General features: G+C 44.6%; 1 non-coding gene across 1 annotated transcript; it reads right to left on the bottom strand.

Annotated features, from left to right (window-relative positions):
* Positions 1-11,224: 11,224 nt before the first annotated feature.
* trnas-cga (transfer RNA serine (anticodon CGA)) lies at positions 11,225-11,306 on the bottom strand. Its single transcript has one exon. It is a non-coding gene; the product is annotated as a tRNA-Ser (tRNA).
* Between the last annotated feature and the right edge of the window lie 6,695 nt (positions 11,307-18,001).

Raw genomic sequence — 18,001 nt, 5'->3', positions numbered from 1 at the left:
TCTGCACCGACCACAATCCTACCCCCATATCCCACCATATTTTACCCGCTAATCCACACATCCCAGGACACTAAGGGGCAATTTTAGCATGGCCAATCAACCTAACCCACACATCTTTGGACTGTGGGAGGAAACCGGAGCACCCGGAGGAAACCCACACAGACACGAGGAGAATGTGCAAACTCCACACAGACAGTGACCCAAGCCGGGAATTGAACCCAGGAGCCTGGAGCTGTGAAGCAGCAGTGCGAACCACTGTGCTACCGTGCCACCCTCATTCGTCACTCATCACTGAATCGAGTATGAATACGGTGAAGTACAGCAATGTTTAACTGACAAAAAAGTTGGTGGGGTAAGTCTAAACGGGAGGTAACGAACCCAAGTTTGTGTTGAAAAGGAAGTGAAAACAAAAACAAGAATAAACATGAGGGTAAAAACCAAAACCTGCAAAGAAAAATGAAAGCAAAATGGAGCTGTGTTTAATGTCTGAAATTGTTTGACTCGGTGCTGAGTCTGGAAGGCTGTAAAATGTTTCATTGAGAGATGAGTTTCTGTTCCTGGAAATTACATTAAGCTTCATTGGAATATTGCAGGAGGCTGAATAGAAAGATCAGTAGAAAGCAAGGTAGAAAATTAAAATGACAGGAGACTGTGAAATCCGAGTGATGTTTATGAACTGAACAGAGGTGTTTCACGAAGCAGTCCCTGCCTCTGCGACTGGATCCTGAACTTCCGAAATTACAGACCACAATAAGAAAGGATAGACAACAACACCTTCGCCACGATCATCCTCAGCACCGCTGCCCCACAAGGTTGTGTTCTCAGCCCCCTACTATACTCCTTATACACCCATGACTGTGTGGCCAAATTCCCCTCCAATTCTATTTTCAAGATTGCTGACGACACCACCATAGTGGGTCGGATCTCAAACAATGATGAGAGAGAGAATCTGGTGAACTGGTGCGGCAACAACAATTTCTCCCTCAATGTCAACAAAATGAGAGATTGTCATCTACTTCAGGAAGCGTAAAGGAGAACATACTCCTCTCTACATCAACGAGGACGAAATAGAAAGGGTCGAGAGCTTCAAGTATTTAGGTGTCCAGATCACCAACAACCTGGCCTGGTTCCCCCCATGCCGACACTTTAGTTAAGAAAGCCCACCAATGCCTCTACTTTCTCAGAAGACTAAGGAAATTTGGCATGTCAGCTACGATTCTCACCAACTTTTACAGATGCACCAAAGAAAGCATTATTTCTGGTTGTATCTCAGCTTGGTATGGCTCCTGCTCTGCCCAAGACTGCAAGGAACTACAAAAGGTCATGAATGTAGCCCAATCCATCATGCAAACCAGCCTCCCATCCATTGGCTCTGTCTACACTTCCCGCTGCCTCGGCAAAGCAGCCAGCATAATTAAGGACCCGCACGCACCCTGGACCCTTCCATCTTCTTCCATCGGGAAAAAGACACAAAAGTCTGAGGTCACGCACCAACCAACTCAAGAACAGCTTCTTCCCTGCTGACATCAGACTTTTGAATGGACTTGCCTTGCATTAAGTTGATCTTTCTCCACACCCCAGCTATGACTGTAACACTACATGCTGCACTCTCTCGTTTCCTTCTCTATGAACGGTATGTTGTGTCTCTATAGCGCATAAGAAACAATACTTTTCACTGTATGTTAATACTTATGTCAATAATAAATCAAATAATATATAATAAATAAATACTCTGCCCAAGATGACATATAAGCAAAATAACATATTGGAAAGAAGAAATATAGAAATCAATTTTACATGTGGAATTTGAGTTTCGGGATCTGAACAGTGAGGAGAGAATATGGAACTTATCACACCAACAATTGTAATCCATTTTCCTGTTTCCTCACCAGATGATCTGCTCCCACTAAGGTTGACAGGGATGTCAAGCTTTTCTGTCCCACTTCCTGTTTTTCATTCCAATCCCTTCCCCTCTAAAACTATGGATGTTTTCCCCTTGTCCTCACGGCGACACAGTGGTGCAATGATTAGCATTGCTGCCTGACAGCGCCAGGAACCTGGGTTCGATTGCTGACTTGGGTCTCTGTCTGTTTGAAGTTACTCCGTTCTCCCCATGGCTGCGTGAATTCCGTCTGGGTGCTCCAGTTTCCTCCAACAGTCCGAAAGATGTGCTGGTTAGGTGCATTGGCCATGCTAACTTCTCCCTCAGTGTACGCAAACACGTGCTGGATTGACGCGACTGGGGGACTTTCACCATAGCTTCATTGCAGTGTTAATGTCTGCCTACTTGTGACACTAATAAATAAACAAACTTCACTTTACCTCCTTTCCCAATATTCTTCTCATTTAATGCATCATCCTTTGTCATTTCTGCCAACTCTAGATTGTTGCCACCACTAGAATTCCACACCCCTCTGCAGTCCTTTCAATTTTCTGAGTGGAGATTTTCCTCTTTACACCTTCACCCATTTCCTATCAGTTAAGGCAATTCCGCCCCCACCACACCCCCCTCCCACGCCCCCCACCCCCAACGACAACCACCCCACGCCCCCCTCCCCCCCTCCCCGCCCCCCTCATCCGATCCAATCTGCTCATAGTAAAACGCCTTGAACATTACTTCCAGATGAAAGGCCAGTTTCGTCTCCCAAATTAATCGTATTTGCTGTTTACATCATGCTCTGCTCTGGATTGTGGAGACCAAACAAAGATTGTGTAATAACCCTGTGGGATTCCTCCATTCAGTCCAAACTTCTGGCTCCACTTCTGATCAGAATTCTGGTCCACTATCTTTTTAATTCTTCACTTGTTTTCACTCTGATCTCTCTGTCCTTCGTCTTCTCCCGTGTTCCAATGAACCGCAGTGCACAATTCCTCAACGCACTACTTTGATATCTTCACTCGTTCTTTTTCTATTCATGGTAGTTTTGCACCACCAGTTCCTGCATTTCATCTCTCTTGTACTCTACACTATCAGAGACCTTCTATTTTGTCCCTTTTTTTCTGCCGTTATCAATCTGCCATTTTCTTTTGGTCGAGAGGTTCAAATCTTTAGGTGTGCAGATCAACAACAACCTGTCCTGGTCCGTCCAGGCCAACGCTATAACAAAGCCCCCCAACACTTCTATATTCTCAGCAGGCTAAGGAAATTCTGCATGTCCACTACGACGCTCAGCAACTTTTACGGATGCACCATAGAAAACATTATTTCCTGTTGCATCACAGGCTCCTGCTCTGACCAAGATTGGAAGCAACTACAAAGGGTCATGAACGAAGCCCAGTCCATCACACACACCAGCCTTCCATCCATTGACTCTGTCTACACATCCCGCTGCCTCCGAAAAGCAGCCATCATAATCAAGGACCTCACAAACTCCTGACATACTGTCTTCCACATTCTGTTGGGAAAAAGATGCAAATATCTGTGATCACGTATCAACTGACTCAAGAACAGCTTCTTTCTTGCTGCCATCAAACTCTTGAATCGACCTACCTTATATTAAACTGATCTTTTTCTACATCCTGGCCATGACTGGAATACTACATTCTCATTTCATTTTCTATGATTGGTATACGTTGTCTGTATAGCATACAAGAAACAATATTTTTCACAATATACTAATACAGGTAACAATAATAAATCAAACCAAAAATCAAATAAAATCAAATTTAAGGCAGGTGGGTAGCACAATGTTTAGCACTGTTGCCTCAGAGCGTCAGCGACCCGGGTTCAATTCCAGCCTAGGGTGACTGTCTGTGTACAGTTCACATGTTCTCCCTGTGTCCTCGTGGCTTTCCTTTGAGTGCTCCTGTTTCCCCCCACACTCCAAGGATGTGTGCCTTCGGTTGATTGGCCATGTTATAATTGTCCCTTAGTGTCAGGGGGACTAGCAAGGTAAATACATGGGGTTACGGGGATAGGAACTCGGTGGGTTGTTTTCTATGCAGGCTTGATGGGCGAAACGGCCTCCTTCTGCATTGCAGGGATTATATGATTCTTCTTTGAAATTGTTGCATTTCTTTGAGTGTGGAATCTCTGTCCAAATTTTGTACATTTCTGGAATATTATGCACATTTATAGTCTCAGTACTAGTGCATTTACCTTAGCCTCATACCATCAACTCCTTTGTCATTTCGTGTCTCCTGCCCTCAACGATGCTTTGAAACCAGAAGAGAAATATTAATGCTAAATTCAGTAATAAGTATCAAGAAATAATTCATTAATATTCTGACAGCAGCGAAACATTCAGAAATGAGTGTTTGAGGCAGGGCAAAATCACTCAAATGCTGTAATTTTTACCTTATGTAAGGTTGATATGGACAGAATGAGCGGTAAGTTGAACATGTTAAATTGGAACAGCTGCCAACAGGCAAACACAAACAATCGGAGACACGGAAAGAAACATATGGAACAATATGTATCTAATACAACCGGAAAGGATGGAAACCTCACTTTATCAATTCATAGTGATTTTGGGAACAAAATTCCATGTTTTAAACCATTAAGAAGGAATGTTGATTTCTGTCCAAATAATGTTTAAGTATGTCTTTAACGTGGTGCCATTTCCACTTTGCTGACTCTCTCGTCCTTCTTGATGGTACATGTCACAAGGAGGACGCTGCTATCCAAATCAGCATGGTGACTTACTGCAGGGTGTCCTGGAGATCAGACACACCGCAGCAAATATGGATAAACTATTTCTGTGAAATCATTGATCGTCTCTGCTTCCACCATCCTCGTAGAGAATTGATCGATCCATTACTCGGCTCTTCTGGCCGAGTGATGTTCTGCAGTTGTGACACAGCTGCTTCCCAAGCAGTTGACCCGAGTTCGACTCCCGGCTATCGCATTGTTTTAATTTATTTGGGACGGCACAGTGGTTAGCACTGCTCCCTCACAGCGCCGGAGCCTCAGGTTCGATTCCTGGCTTGGGTCACTGTCTGTGTGGAGTTTGCACCTTCACCTCGTGTCTGCGTGGGTTTCCTCTGGGTGCTCCAGTTTCCTCCAACACTCCAAAGATGTGCAGGTTCGGTGAATCGGTAAATTCTCCCTCAGTGTACCCGAACAGTCGCCGGAATGTGGCGACGAGGAGATTTTCACAGTAATTTCATTGCAGTGTGAATGTAAGCCTATTGTGACAAATAAATAAACTTATCCACAGCCACTTTCACTGTTGCCTCACAGAGCCAGTCACCCGCTTTCAAATCTGTCCGTGATTCACTGTCTCTGTGGAGTTTGCACATTCTTCCAGTGTCCCCATGGGTTTCCTCAAAGATGTGCAGCGTTGGTGAATTGACCATGCTAAATTGCCGTATAATGTCCCAGGATGTTTGGGTTAGGGGGAATATCGGGGTAATTACCTGGGGATAGAGTGGGATGCTCTGTCAGAGAGCCGGTACAGACTCAATCGACCGAATACTTCCTTCTGAAGTGCGATGCCCCTATGCCTTCCATACATTTAAAATCTTCACTGTTCCCAAATCTTTCTGCCAGCTGTTACTGCAACAATTTCCGCCTGAGTACTTTAGTTCAATATTAGGCAATAGGATTCTGTGTGAGATCCTCTCTGGCTAAGTCGAGGGCATCCTGAAACCCATCGAAAAGGGACCCCCGGCTTCTGAAACGACACCACGAACTTCTTACAGAAACTCAACACCCATGGAGTAGTTGAACCAGGAATACTCCTTGTCACAATGGACAATGGCACTCTACACCAGCATCCCCCGCGATGACGACATTGCTACAACAGCCTCAGCACTCAATACTGACGCCGGCATCTCCACATCTTAGTTCAATATGTTATACACTTTTACACATCTCTTAGAGCCGCACTCAATTGAGTTTGCTTCAACGAGAGGAACTCTGGATTCTCCAACCAAACCTTGCAGCGAAAATCCCTCATCGCTGTGTCCAGTGCAGTAAATCACATTTACACCCTCCCAAGGATCCTGACACACTTCCTAAAATCTCCCCATCTCTTCTGTCAAAATGCAGCAATGTTCCTGAGCGTGGAATTAATAATGTCTCTCTGCGACAATATCAGTGAGAGCTGATACTGCAGCTTCTGTTTCTCCAAGAGAATCTTTCTGAATAAAGCCGGAATTTACAAGGATTTCAGTCACTGATACATTGTCTAGCCGTCGGTGTCTCACTGCTTGAAGTCACTCTGTCTCTGTCTATCACTCAAACCCCTCTCATTAACTCAATACAAAGGCGGGATATTGTTGCTTAGTAACCGAGTGCACACAATCTGCATCTTCATCTGATCAAATAGAATTCAGCTTGTGAACAACATCAACATTTCAACCAGTTCTGGGTTAACCTAGGCACAGCTCTGATTGGAGACAGCCCCCTGAATCTCGGGAGCAGACACTACGAGCATTAGCGTCCTCAGAGACTTTAACAGTTACTGAACAGTGAAACTCCAACTAATCCTGGAGAATCCACAGCGCAGAGCGAGAGGAGAGGAAAACCTGTCATGGGAGCTCTCAATCTGAGACACAGATTGGCCTGACAATGTGCAGATGTGAACCTACTCCTTCCATTCCCAAACTGTTATCACCAGGAATACAGAACGCCCAGTCATGACCAGCTTGTTGCAATGTGTTTGAATGAACACGATGTCATATCATCGAAGCAGCATTTTGAAATTCTCATTCATTCAATATATTCTGATGAAATGTATTTCTTATACTCTGTGTGTCATTGCACAAGAATCGTCCCCTGACATGCCCTTGTGCCCCTGATGCTGATTTAAAAAAAATTCTGTTCATGCTATTTTCCTCATGGAACCATAGAAAGGACGAAAGAAAGGTAACAGCAGACAAGGAACCCATTCGGCCTAGCTTGTCCATGCCAGCCCGGAGATACTAAGGTGTCATTTCCAAGTTCACCCAGCTGCACCCGGCCCGGAAACATGCAGCTGAAAGCATGATGGAGATCCAAAACCTTCATACCAAACATTCACTGGGATTTGCGGCTCTGTGAAGCAGCCGACGTAAACATTTCCAATCATAATCGCTGTGAGCAAGGTTCGAACCTGCGTGGGGAAACCCTATTGGATTCCACCTCAGTAACGTTCATGTTAACTTCCTTAGGCACCAGGATTGTGCAGAGCACAGTGTGTGAGGTAAAATTTGTTCCTGTACTTTGTATCTGTCTCTGACTGAGAATTCATTTATTAGATCAGAGACTTGTTTTTCTATTTCAATAATTTTTCATCAGAAACGAATTACATCCGAATAAAAACTGAAAAAGAGAAATCTCCATTTTATTTCATGACTGTCAAATGTTGCGTTCGCCCTGTTTCTGTCCACTCGGTTTAAAACACAAGATGCCGCGGATAAGGTTCTAAATAAATTACCAATTCGATGGTCGTGAATCGAACCCGGGTCAACTCTTTTGGAAAAGCAGCGAGACTCACCACTATACCATCATCACTCACTTTGCTTAAACAACCCTTATTTTCATTCGTTATAATTACAGAACTACCTTAGTTGCTGATTTCATCAGGCTCCAGGTGTGTCCATTGCACAGTTTATAAACTGGACTTGGCTTGTCTCATTTTTCAGGACGGCTGCCACCTGTTTACTGCTGTTTCAGACTGAGGACTCATTGATTAGCTTTGAGGCCTGCTCTTTGATTTAAACAAAGTTTCCACTGACAGCAACTTCAAACTGAATTTTATTTTGGACACACATGGATATTTCTGAGGCCAAAACATTGAATGTTTTCAAAGCAGTTAGATATAGCACTTGAGGCAAACTGGAGCAAAGGATATGTGGGTACAATTTGGGACCAGGCGATTGAGTTGGATGATCAGCCATGATCATAATTAAAGGCGGAGCAGGATCGAAGGGCCGAATGGCCTCCTCCAGCTGCGATGTTATGTTTCTGTGTTTTTTTCACTGTATCTGTTAATTTGCTGAAAGTTCAGCTCTGACAGTGAATCTGGTTTCCTCCAGGCCCAATCGGAGGGTGGTCAGAAACTGTCTGTCACTGTCAGAAACTCCAGTATCAGCGAGTGTGGGATGATTATTTAACTGGCTGTCATTGGTTGTTGAGGGTGTGATTTATTGTTATCTGTCAGTGCAGGAGAAACAAATAAAACAGGAAATCCAGACATTCCGAGAGCAGATAACTTGTATTTTCACCCGAAAGAAACGCAATGATATCTGTAATCACTATAATAACTAAAACAAAAACAGATATGATTGGCTCTTGCCGCGGAATCTGGTGAACAGATGTGGTCCTGCACCACATGGACTCCAGCGGTTCCAGAAGGCAGCTCACCACCACCTTCCCAAAGACAATTAGGGATGGGCAATAAATGCTGACCCAGACAGCGACGCCCACATTCCATGAATGAATTCAAAGGCAATCTGCGGGAAGCGGACCTCAAAGTGTTACTAAGGTGAAGAACAGTTACTGAGGTGAAGAACTGTAACGAACACCCTGGAATCTGGAGCAAAGGGTATGTGGGTACAATGTGGGACCAGGCCACGCGGTAGCATAGTGCTTAGCACTGCTGCTTCACAGCTCCAGGGACCTGGGTTCGATTCCCCGCTTGGGTCACTGTCTGTGTGGAGTTTGCATATTCTCCTCCTGTCTGCGTGGGTTTCCTCTGGGTGCTCCGGTTTCCTCCCACAGTCCAAAGATGTGCGGGTTAGGTTAATTGGCCAGGTTAAAAATTGCCCCTTAGTGTCTTGGGATGCGTAGATTAGACGGATTAGCGGGTAAAATATGTAGGGATGTGGGGGTAGGGCCTGGGTGAGATTGTGGTCGGTGCAGACTCGATGGGCCGAATGGCCTCTTTCTGCACTGTAGGGTTTTTATGATTTATATTTCTATGATTTCAAAGGCTAAAAGGAGGAGAAATTCCGTCTGGGGCCTTACATTTGGTGAAAGTTTTGTCCTGTGAATGTGTCGGTGTGAATATTGTGTAAGAGAGAGTGTATGAACGGGGCGGGCGAGACTATTCTAACTGTGTCAGTGTGTCTGTTCTGATCATGGGATCTCCGAGTCTCTCTTGAGTACAATAAAACGTTTTTTTCAATTAAATAGTCCCCGTAATCCCCCTGCTGAGCCCCAAAGTTAGATTTCACGGCAACTGTTCCATTAAATTCAAGATTCCAGTCGAAAAGTAGAGAACATGTCAGTTATCGCATGCCCGCACGTTACCTCAAATCCTCAATATCTGTCCCCGAATCCCGCGACTAGCAATTAATGTAACACAAGATGTAAAAATGAAGCATATCTTCCCTGCTTTGATGCATTAAAGAGGGGGGCAAAGTGGCACAGTAGTGAGCATTGCTGCTCGTGTTTAATTCGGGCCTTGGGTGCCTATCGGTGTGGAGTCTGCACCTTCTCCTTGTGTCTGCGCGGGTTTCCTCTGGGTGTTCCGGTTTCCTCCCACAGTCCAAAGACATGCTGCTTAGGTGCATGAGCCATGCTAAATTGTGGAGCCTTGGAGAACGCTTACCTGAAGATCCAAGTCACGGGCATTCAGCCTTGGATCTTCAGGTAAGCGTTCTCCAAGGCGGCCTTCACGACACACGACAGCGCAGAGTCACTGAGCAGAAACTGATAGCCAAGTTTCGCACACATGAGGACGGTCTAAACCGGGATGTTGGATTTATGTCACATTATCAGTAACCCCCGCAGCTTCACTCCTGGACTTGCACAATTTCACAAGCTGTACTGTCTGGAGACAATACACATCTCTTTAACCTGTGTTGAATGCTCCCTCCACCCACATTGTCTGTGCATTTAAGACCTGGCTGGCTGTAGAGATTTGCATTCTAATCAGTATTCTGTAATTTGATTTCTGTGTCTGTGCCCTGTTTGAGAACAGACACCACTCCATCTGACGAAGGAGCATTGCTCCGAAAGCTTATGGTATTTGCTACCAAATAAACCTGTTGGACTTTAACCTGGTGTTGTGAGACTTCTTACTGTGCTTACCCCAGTCCAACGCCGGCATCTCCACATCATTCCTTCTGCAGTGCAGAGATTCTATGCATACAAAGTGTCTTCACTTATGAAACCAAGAATCCCTTCCGTTTTCCGAACGACTCTTTTAAAATTTCCTCTCATCTTCAAAGATCTCTCTGAACCTCAGGTCCATCTGGGCCTGCACACTGTTTAGAACTGGACCATTCAGTTTCTATTGCCTCTCCCCATCTTTGCTGTCAAAATGCAGCACTGTTCCTGAGTGTGGGATTAATAATGTGTCTCTGCTACAATATCAGTAAGAGCTGAGACTGCAGCTGCTGTTTCTCCAAGAGAATCTTTCTTGATAAAGCCGGAATTTACATGGAATTCTGTCACTGAGACATTATCTGGCCGTCTGTGTCTCACTGCCCTAACTCACTCTGTCTCTTTCCATCCCTCTATCCAATCTCATCCACTCTATATGAAGACGGGATATTGTTGTTTCGTGACTGAGTGCACACAATCTGTATCTTCACCTGATCAAATAGAATTCAGTTCGTGAACAATATCAACATTTCAACAAGTTCTGGGTTATCCCCAGAACAACTCTGATCGGCTGCAGCCCCCTGAATCTGAGGAACAGACACTGTGAGCATCGTCGGCCTCAGAGGCTTTAACAGTTACTGAGCTGGAAAACCCCAACTAATCCCCGAGAATCCAGAGCACAGAGCGAGAGGAGTGGAAAACAGAGGAGCTGTCAATCTGAGACACAGTTTGACCTGACAATGTGCAGGTGTGAACCTGTTCCTTCCATTCCCAAACTGTTATCACCAGGAATACAGGACACCCAGTAATGACCTGCTTGTAGCAATGTGTTTGAATGAACACGATGACATATCATCGAAGCAACATTTTGATATTCGCATTCATTCAAGGCATTCTGATTAAATGTATTTCTTATGCTCTGTGTGGCTTTACATAAGAATCTTCCTCTGACGTGAGACCTTGTTTTGTCCTTGTGCACCTGATGCTGATTTTTTTTTTCATTCTGCTCACGTTATGATTTTCCTCATGGAACCGCAGAAAGAACCAGAGAGAAGTACCAGCACAGAAGGAACCCATTCAGCCTATCACATCCATGCCAGCCTGAGGACACCCAGGTGTCCTTTCCAAGCTCAGCTTCCGACACCCGGCCCAGAGCCATGCAGCTGAAAGCGTGATGGAGATCCACATAATTAACAGAAAAATTCCACGAGTTTGTATCTGCCTGAAGCAAAGATTTCCAACCATAATCGCTGCGAGCAGGGCTCGAACCTGCGCGGGGAAACCCCATTGGATTTCGAATCCAACGCCTTAACCACTCGGCCATCGCAGCTGCTTACTTGCTGCACTAATGTAACCACCTCAGTAACGTGCATATATTAACTTCATCAGTACCAGGATTGCACAGAGCACAGTGTGTGAGCTGAAATTTGTTCCTCAACTTTTACTTTGTATCTTTGTCTCTGAATTCATTTATGAGGCCAGAGACTTGTTTTTTTTTCTATTTAAATAATTTTTCAGTGAAAACGAATTACGTCCGAAGAGAAAATGAAAACAAAAGTATCTCTATTACTGGCGAATGTTGCGTTCGCCCTGTTTTCTTCACTCGTTTTAAAATACAAGAGGCCGCCGATAAGGTTCTAAGTAAATTATCAATGCGATCGCTGGGCATCAACCCATATCAAATGTTTGGAAGGCAGCTATTCTCACCACTATACCACCATCGCTCGCGCTGCATATGCAATCGTTATTTGCATTAGTTATAATTACGGAACTACCTTAGTTGCTGATTTCAGGCACCAGGTGTGCCGGTAGTAAACTGAAATTGGCTTGTCTCGTTTTAGCCACCTTCTGACTATTGTTTCATACTGGGAATTCATTGATCAATTTTGAGGCCTGTTCTTTCATTGAACAAAGTTTCCACTCAAAGTAAATTGAAGCTGAATTTTCCATTAGAAAGATCGTGATGGTGAGGATTTTTAGTGAATTTCATTTTAAGGGTGCCCACCTACTGTTATGACCTGCGATAACTAATTAAAGTCATCAGAACCGTGATGGCCTGGAACTGACCCTAGATCAAATGCTCGCACAGTCACCACTCCACCACCATCGCTCACCTGGTTCTGCCACCCACTCTGTAAGAAAGTCCAGCTCTGATAGTGAATCTGGTTACCTTCAGGCCCAATTGGACGATGGTCAGAAACTGTCTGTCACCGTCAGAAACTCCATTAATCGCGAGTGCGGGATGATCATTTAACTGGCTGTCACTGGTTGTTGTGGTTGTGATTTACTGTTACCTGTCAGTGCAAGAGCAACAAATAAAACTATACAAACACTTATTTGGAGAAAGGGCTTCTCTTGAGGCACTGGGAGCATTTGAATAATGGATGTGTGGTTCTGTTCAGTTTGACGGCAGTCACGTCTGATGCACTTTGATTCTTGTATTTATTTTCCCACGATACCCTTTCCCTTTCGCGACGTGTCGTGTTTATTTGCTCGTTTGCTTAAATGTTGAACTGAAACCAATTGGAATTGGCCTATTATTTCAGCAAGATCCACTTTCTACTCTGAACACTCTGTTGCAGTATGAGCGCTGCAGCTGCGGATCTGTGGCGCAAAGAATGGCATGTAGGACTTCTCATCATTGTTTTATTTAATTTGATTTGATTTATTATTGTCTCATGTATTAGTATACAGTGAAAAAGTATTTTTTCTTGTGCGCTGTAGAGGCAAAGCATACCGTTCATAGAGAAGGAAAGAAGAGACTGCAGAATGTAGTGTTACAATCATAGCTAGGATGTCGAGAAAGATCAACGTAATGCAAGGGAGGTCCATTCAGAGGCAGCAGGGCAGAAGCTGTTCTTCAGTCGATTGGTAGGTGACCCCAGACTGTTGTATCTTTTTCCCGATGGAAGAAGGTGGAAGAGAGAATGTTGTCTGGTGAGACATTGAAAAGTTGTGGGTCAGAATCTAATCGAAGTCGGCTTTTCAGGTAAAGTTTGAAGAAATTAGGAACGGTTGTGTCAATGCTCTCAGAGAAGTGAAACTGCCGCCTCGAACTTCATGGGAATGCCAACAGGGCAGAAGGAGAGCATTCGGTCCATCAGGCCTGCACCAACAACAATCCCACCCAGCCTGTATCCTCGTAACCCCACATATTTACCGTGCTAATCCCGCTGACGCTGAGGGACTATTTAGCATGGCCAATCCCGCTAATACGGCACTAATTTTCATGGCTGAGCTGCCTATTCCAGAAAGACAAAATCTGCCATTCGGGCCGCAAATGAAGCTGGCGTCTGCTTTGGAGCGTCCGAAACCATAGGTTTACCTGGTGGCAAACTCCTCTCCAAAACTGGTGTCCTGATTTGAATCGAGTTTCTCATCTGATTAGAAATATGGGAACGTGGAATTGTTCTGGACTATTTACCCCTCAAGCCTATGTGTCCAAACTTCATCTTGGTTCTGTGAAGCTCAAAACACTGAACGAATCATCAGTTCACCGGCAATAAGGATGCAGAACAAATGCAACACCGACGAGGATGGGATTCGAACCCACGCGTGCAGAGCACAATAGATTAGCAGCCTTAACCACTCGGCCATGCAACAGTCACTCCCCACTCCATTTTTACTGTTTTAACATCCGTAACAAAGAACACATTTCTCCCGCAGGAAAATGCTGCCTTTCTGCTTTCTCCTTAATCTTGATTCGCTGTTATTTTTCCATTTGATGTAAATCCAGAGAAAGTAAAGTTCACCTCTCTGGTCCCTGTTTGGTTTTGAATTCACCGAACATGACTCTGATGCAAAAAGAAGCAGCTGCGGTGAGTTTGTGGCGCAAAACTTCAGAGTAAAAGGCCGCGTGTTCGAATCACGGAGCTTTTCTGCGTTGGTCTTTTGATTTTGGTTGTTTCCGATTGTTCCTGAAATGATACAACTGTGATAGAAATGAAATTTTAGGGATGCTTCCGGTTCGCACGCTCAGTTTACTTTTTTGCACACTTTTGTATTTGAACAATGTGTCAGAGGTATGATTCGTCCATTGTTTGTAAAGTTAAAGCAAGGTCCACAGTCCCAGTTGTATCTGGGAGGCATCAATGGGGAGAGCTGACTGGTGGTGATTTAACCAGAGGATTCACACCTCAGGCGAGGAGCAAGTCTTTCTCAACCGATACGGGAATTGATCCCGCGCTGCTGGCTGAATAAACTGTCCAGCCAACTGAGACAAATACGCTGTGCTACTCGTTAATGAAAATCAAGAAGATGAAGCAAATGAACTGTAAAGAAAACCCTGATTTGCTTTTGGGCAGCAGCAGAACATTTCTATTGGATGGAGTGAGTACGTGATAGCAGAGAATGGTATTGATCCATCGACCTCTGGGTTATGGGCGCAGCACGCTTCCGCTGCACCACTCTGCTTCGAAAGCTGATGTCGCCCTGCTCGTTACTGCTGCCGGGAGCCAGGAAACAATTCACTGTCTCTTTTTATTTCAAACAAGGCCCACGTGTTGGGAAGCTCACCCTGGCTGAACAATAACACATAACATCCCGAATGTAACAGACAGAGAAAGACACATAGAAAAGCAGTAAAAAAAACTATTAGGACACACACACAATGAGAGACAGAAAAGATTCGAGCAAGATACTGAGATGGAAAAACTGATTAATTATGAAAAGGGATTTTCTGTTGCACAAAGACAGACCCTGTTTTGAAATGTATGCTCTGTTGTGTAACTGTTCTATCTGCTGTGTAACTGTTCTCTCTGTTTGGAACTGTGACTCTGTCGTTGACAGATCTTCATTGTGGTTCTGACAAATTCTTCCCTGTTGTGTAAATGTATTCACCATTTCCAAATATGATCCGTCTTGAGCAGAAGTTTCCCCTTTGTGTGAAATGTTCTCTGTTGTTCTGTGAAGATGTTTTCTGTGGGAAAACAATCGACGGAAATTTCAAGGCCGCCATTTCTGAGGCTTGCTTTCAATTCCAGCTTTGTTTGGGCCGAATGGCCGACTCCTGTTTCTGTTTTCTGTCCATGTGCCGATGTGCTAAATCAGAGAATTTCACCAGCTGCCATGGTGGGATTTACTCCGTGTCCCCAAAGATTAATGCGGGCCTCTGGATTACCAGGCCAGTGACATCACCTTTCATCCCTGCAAACAAAAACAGTTCATTCAGCTCAGCATTAAACCTCTTCTTGAGGAGGTTAGTATTCCTGTCACAGAACTTCAATCAGCCGATAGATACAGGGCATTTTGTTCCAGTTTGGAACATTAACCATTCATCCAGATCAAACATACATCGTGGAATAGTTCCGATCTAAAAATACTAAGATAAGTGAGAATTAAATGAACAAAGTTACAAGGAAAGTAATTCTGAGAGAGCTGTTTGGAACTAACGGAGGATTTCAGTTAATGGGCGAAAGCTCGGTTTTCAGGAATTTCCACCAGATTTCTGTATAAAGGGACCGTGCTGGAACCTGCCATGGTTGGATCGCAGCATGGACAGTAGCGAAATTAATCGCTTTACCCGTTAGGCTACGGCCACGCAAGACTGCCTGTGTGTGGGGCTTGTGGAATATTCCTTGTTCAGTCCTGTTCGTTCTTCAGTTAGTTAGTGGCAGTCCTCAGACTTTTGTCTCTTGTTCTCGACGGAAGCCGGTGGAAGAGAGCATGAACAGGGTGCGTCCCTCCATGATTAAACTGGCTGCTTTTCCAAGACAGCGGGAAGTGTCAATAGATGGGAGGCTGGTTTGCGTGATTTCACGACACTTTGTAGTTTTTTTTGCGGTCTTGGACAGAGCAGGAGCCACAGCAAGCTGTGATGCAACCAGAAGGAATGCTTTCTCTGGTGCGCCTGTCTGTATTCAGACTGTGCTTTGCATTATCTGCTGCTCAATGAGGATTGGGATCTTTCTGATTCTATCAGCTGAACTGTGCGTGTACAAGTGACTTGTTCTGACTGTCGGCTTCCTGAACTGTCAAATAGTTTATAAATTAATTCTTTATCTGTCAATTTTTGGTACTGCAACTGACTTTCTGTATCCCCTCATTTTGAATCACTGATTAATTTTCTTTATTGATTCCTGGGATGTGGGTGTCGCTGGCTGGGCCCACAATTATTGTCCATCCTAAATTGTCCTTGAACTGAGCAGCTTGATAGGTGACCTCAGAGGGCAGCTCAGGGTCAACCACATTGCTGTGGGTCGGGGGCCACATGTAGGTCCAGACCAGGTAAAAAATCATTCCTTAAAGGACATTAGTGAACCAGCTGTGTTATTTTATGACAATCGATTCGTGGTCATTGGACTTTTAAATCCAGATGTTTTTATTGATGTCAAATTTCACCATCTGCCGTGTGTGTGTGTGTGTGTGAGAGAGAGAGAGAGATTCTTACATAATCAATCTGTTTGTGAGTATGGATTAATCCTTTATATTCCCTCATAAACACCGTGATCTCTTATCTTTGTGAATTCCTCAGATACACTTGTACCACTGAGAATCTGGTGTGCGGGTGGAGGGTGGGGTGAGGTTTGAAGGCAATGCTGCAGGGTGCTCAGTGTGAAAACAGCCGATTTTAAAGCACTTGTGTAGGAAAGTGAATAGTGAACTTGTCTGTGTGAAGATCACAGAAAAGCTCTATCTGGTGCTGCGTCCAAGAGACAACGTTTGGTTTGTCAGTAATGAACTCCTATAATGAAGGCACAAAATCAGAAACAGGAAATGCTGGAAATATGCAGCAGCTCCGAAAGCAGCTGTGGGGAGATATTCCTGTCGCCAGGATGAAACCTTCCAATTGCATAGTTCCCGTTGCTCAGACCTGTCAATCTTAGTACCTTCGTGCAAGGAACACGTCGGGTGGGATTTGGGTCTTTGTTGACTTGAGCAAACAGGACATTGCACAAGCCGAGTAAACAGGAGATCCCGGTTTCAAATCCCAGCGAGAACCTTGAGTCCTTACAAGTGATCAGTGCAAGTGTGCAAGTCGCAATGTCCTATCCTTGCTAGTCGATATTGTCTTTACCTTTACAGTGGATGATCTACAAAGATTAAACAAAAACATGTTTCGAGACTCCCCACAAATATGTCTCCTATTTATTTACTCGGTCAGGTATTTTCTTCATCTTGCAGAAAAAAAAAAAATCTGCAATAAAGCCAATGCTGTAAATTCCACAAATACAGCTTTCCATTTTTTTTCTCAGGGAATTTCTAACACAGTCGAATAGCCTCACAATCATACAATCCCAACAGTGCTGAAGGAGACCATTCTGCCCATCGAGTCTGTATCGACTCTCCAACAGAGAGCACACAGGACCTATCCCCGCGGCGCCACGCATCCACCCCGCTAATCTACCGATACAAACACCTTCGGGACCAAGGGGCAATCGAGCATGGCCAATCCACCCAACTTGCCCAACATTGGACTGTGGGAGTAAACAGGAGCACTTGGTTTCCTGAGATAACGTGCCTGGGTGAATGCAGCTTGAACAGCACTACAGAAGTTGAGTACCATCCAGGACAAAGCATCCCACTTCATTCGCTTCCCAAGCATTAAAAATTCACTCCCTCCACTACAGCAGTGCGCACCATCTCCACGATGCACTGCAGCAACTCAGCAAGGCTCCTTTGCCAGCCGCTTCCAAACCCACGACTACGACAGCCTGGAAGGACAAGCGCAGCAGACACACCAGAATAACACCACCAGGTTGCAGGGCACTGATATTGATTTATTGATTGTCGCTATTTGTCAATTGCTGTTGTTGCGTGTGTGTGTTCTTTAATCTTTTTTATCTCCCAGAAGAAGTGAAATATCTAATTGAAAAATATGTTACTATTTCTAACCCAACCAGCGAACGTCGTGTCAAACTTTAAGAAAGCCCCCGGGGTTTGCGATTTATTCTCGAGTCAGTGGTTTCCCTGGGGGCCGAGTCAACAGAAACAGCATGGAGAGATGGCAGAGCAGGAATTGTCGGTGCCGAAGTTGAATCACATCAGTGAAGCAGCAAACTGGTGGCCACGAATCTGATCAAAATG

Source organism: Mustelus asterias, unplaced genomic scaffold (assembly GCF_964213995.1).
Source record: "Mustelus asterias unplaced genomic scaffold, sMusAst1.hap1.1 HAP1_SCAFFOLD_35, whole genome shotgun sequence".
NCBI lineage: Eukaryota > Metazoa > Chordata > Chondrichthyes > Carcharhiniformes > Triakidae > Mustelus > Mustelus asterias.
Note: the sequence above shows the minus strand (reverse complement) of the source record. Positions and strands in the feature narration are given on the sequence as shown.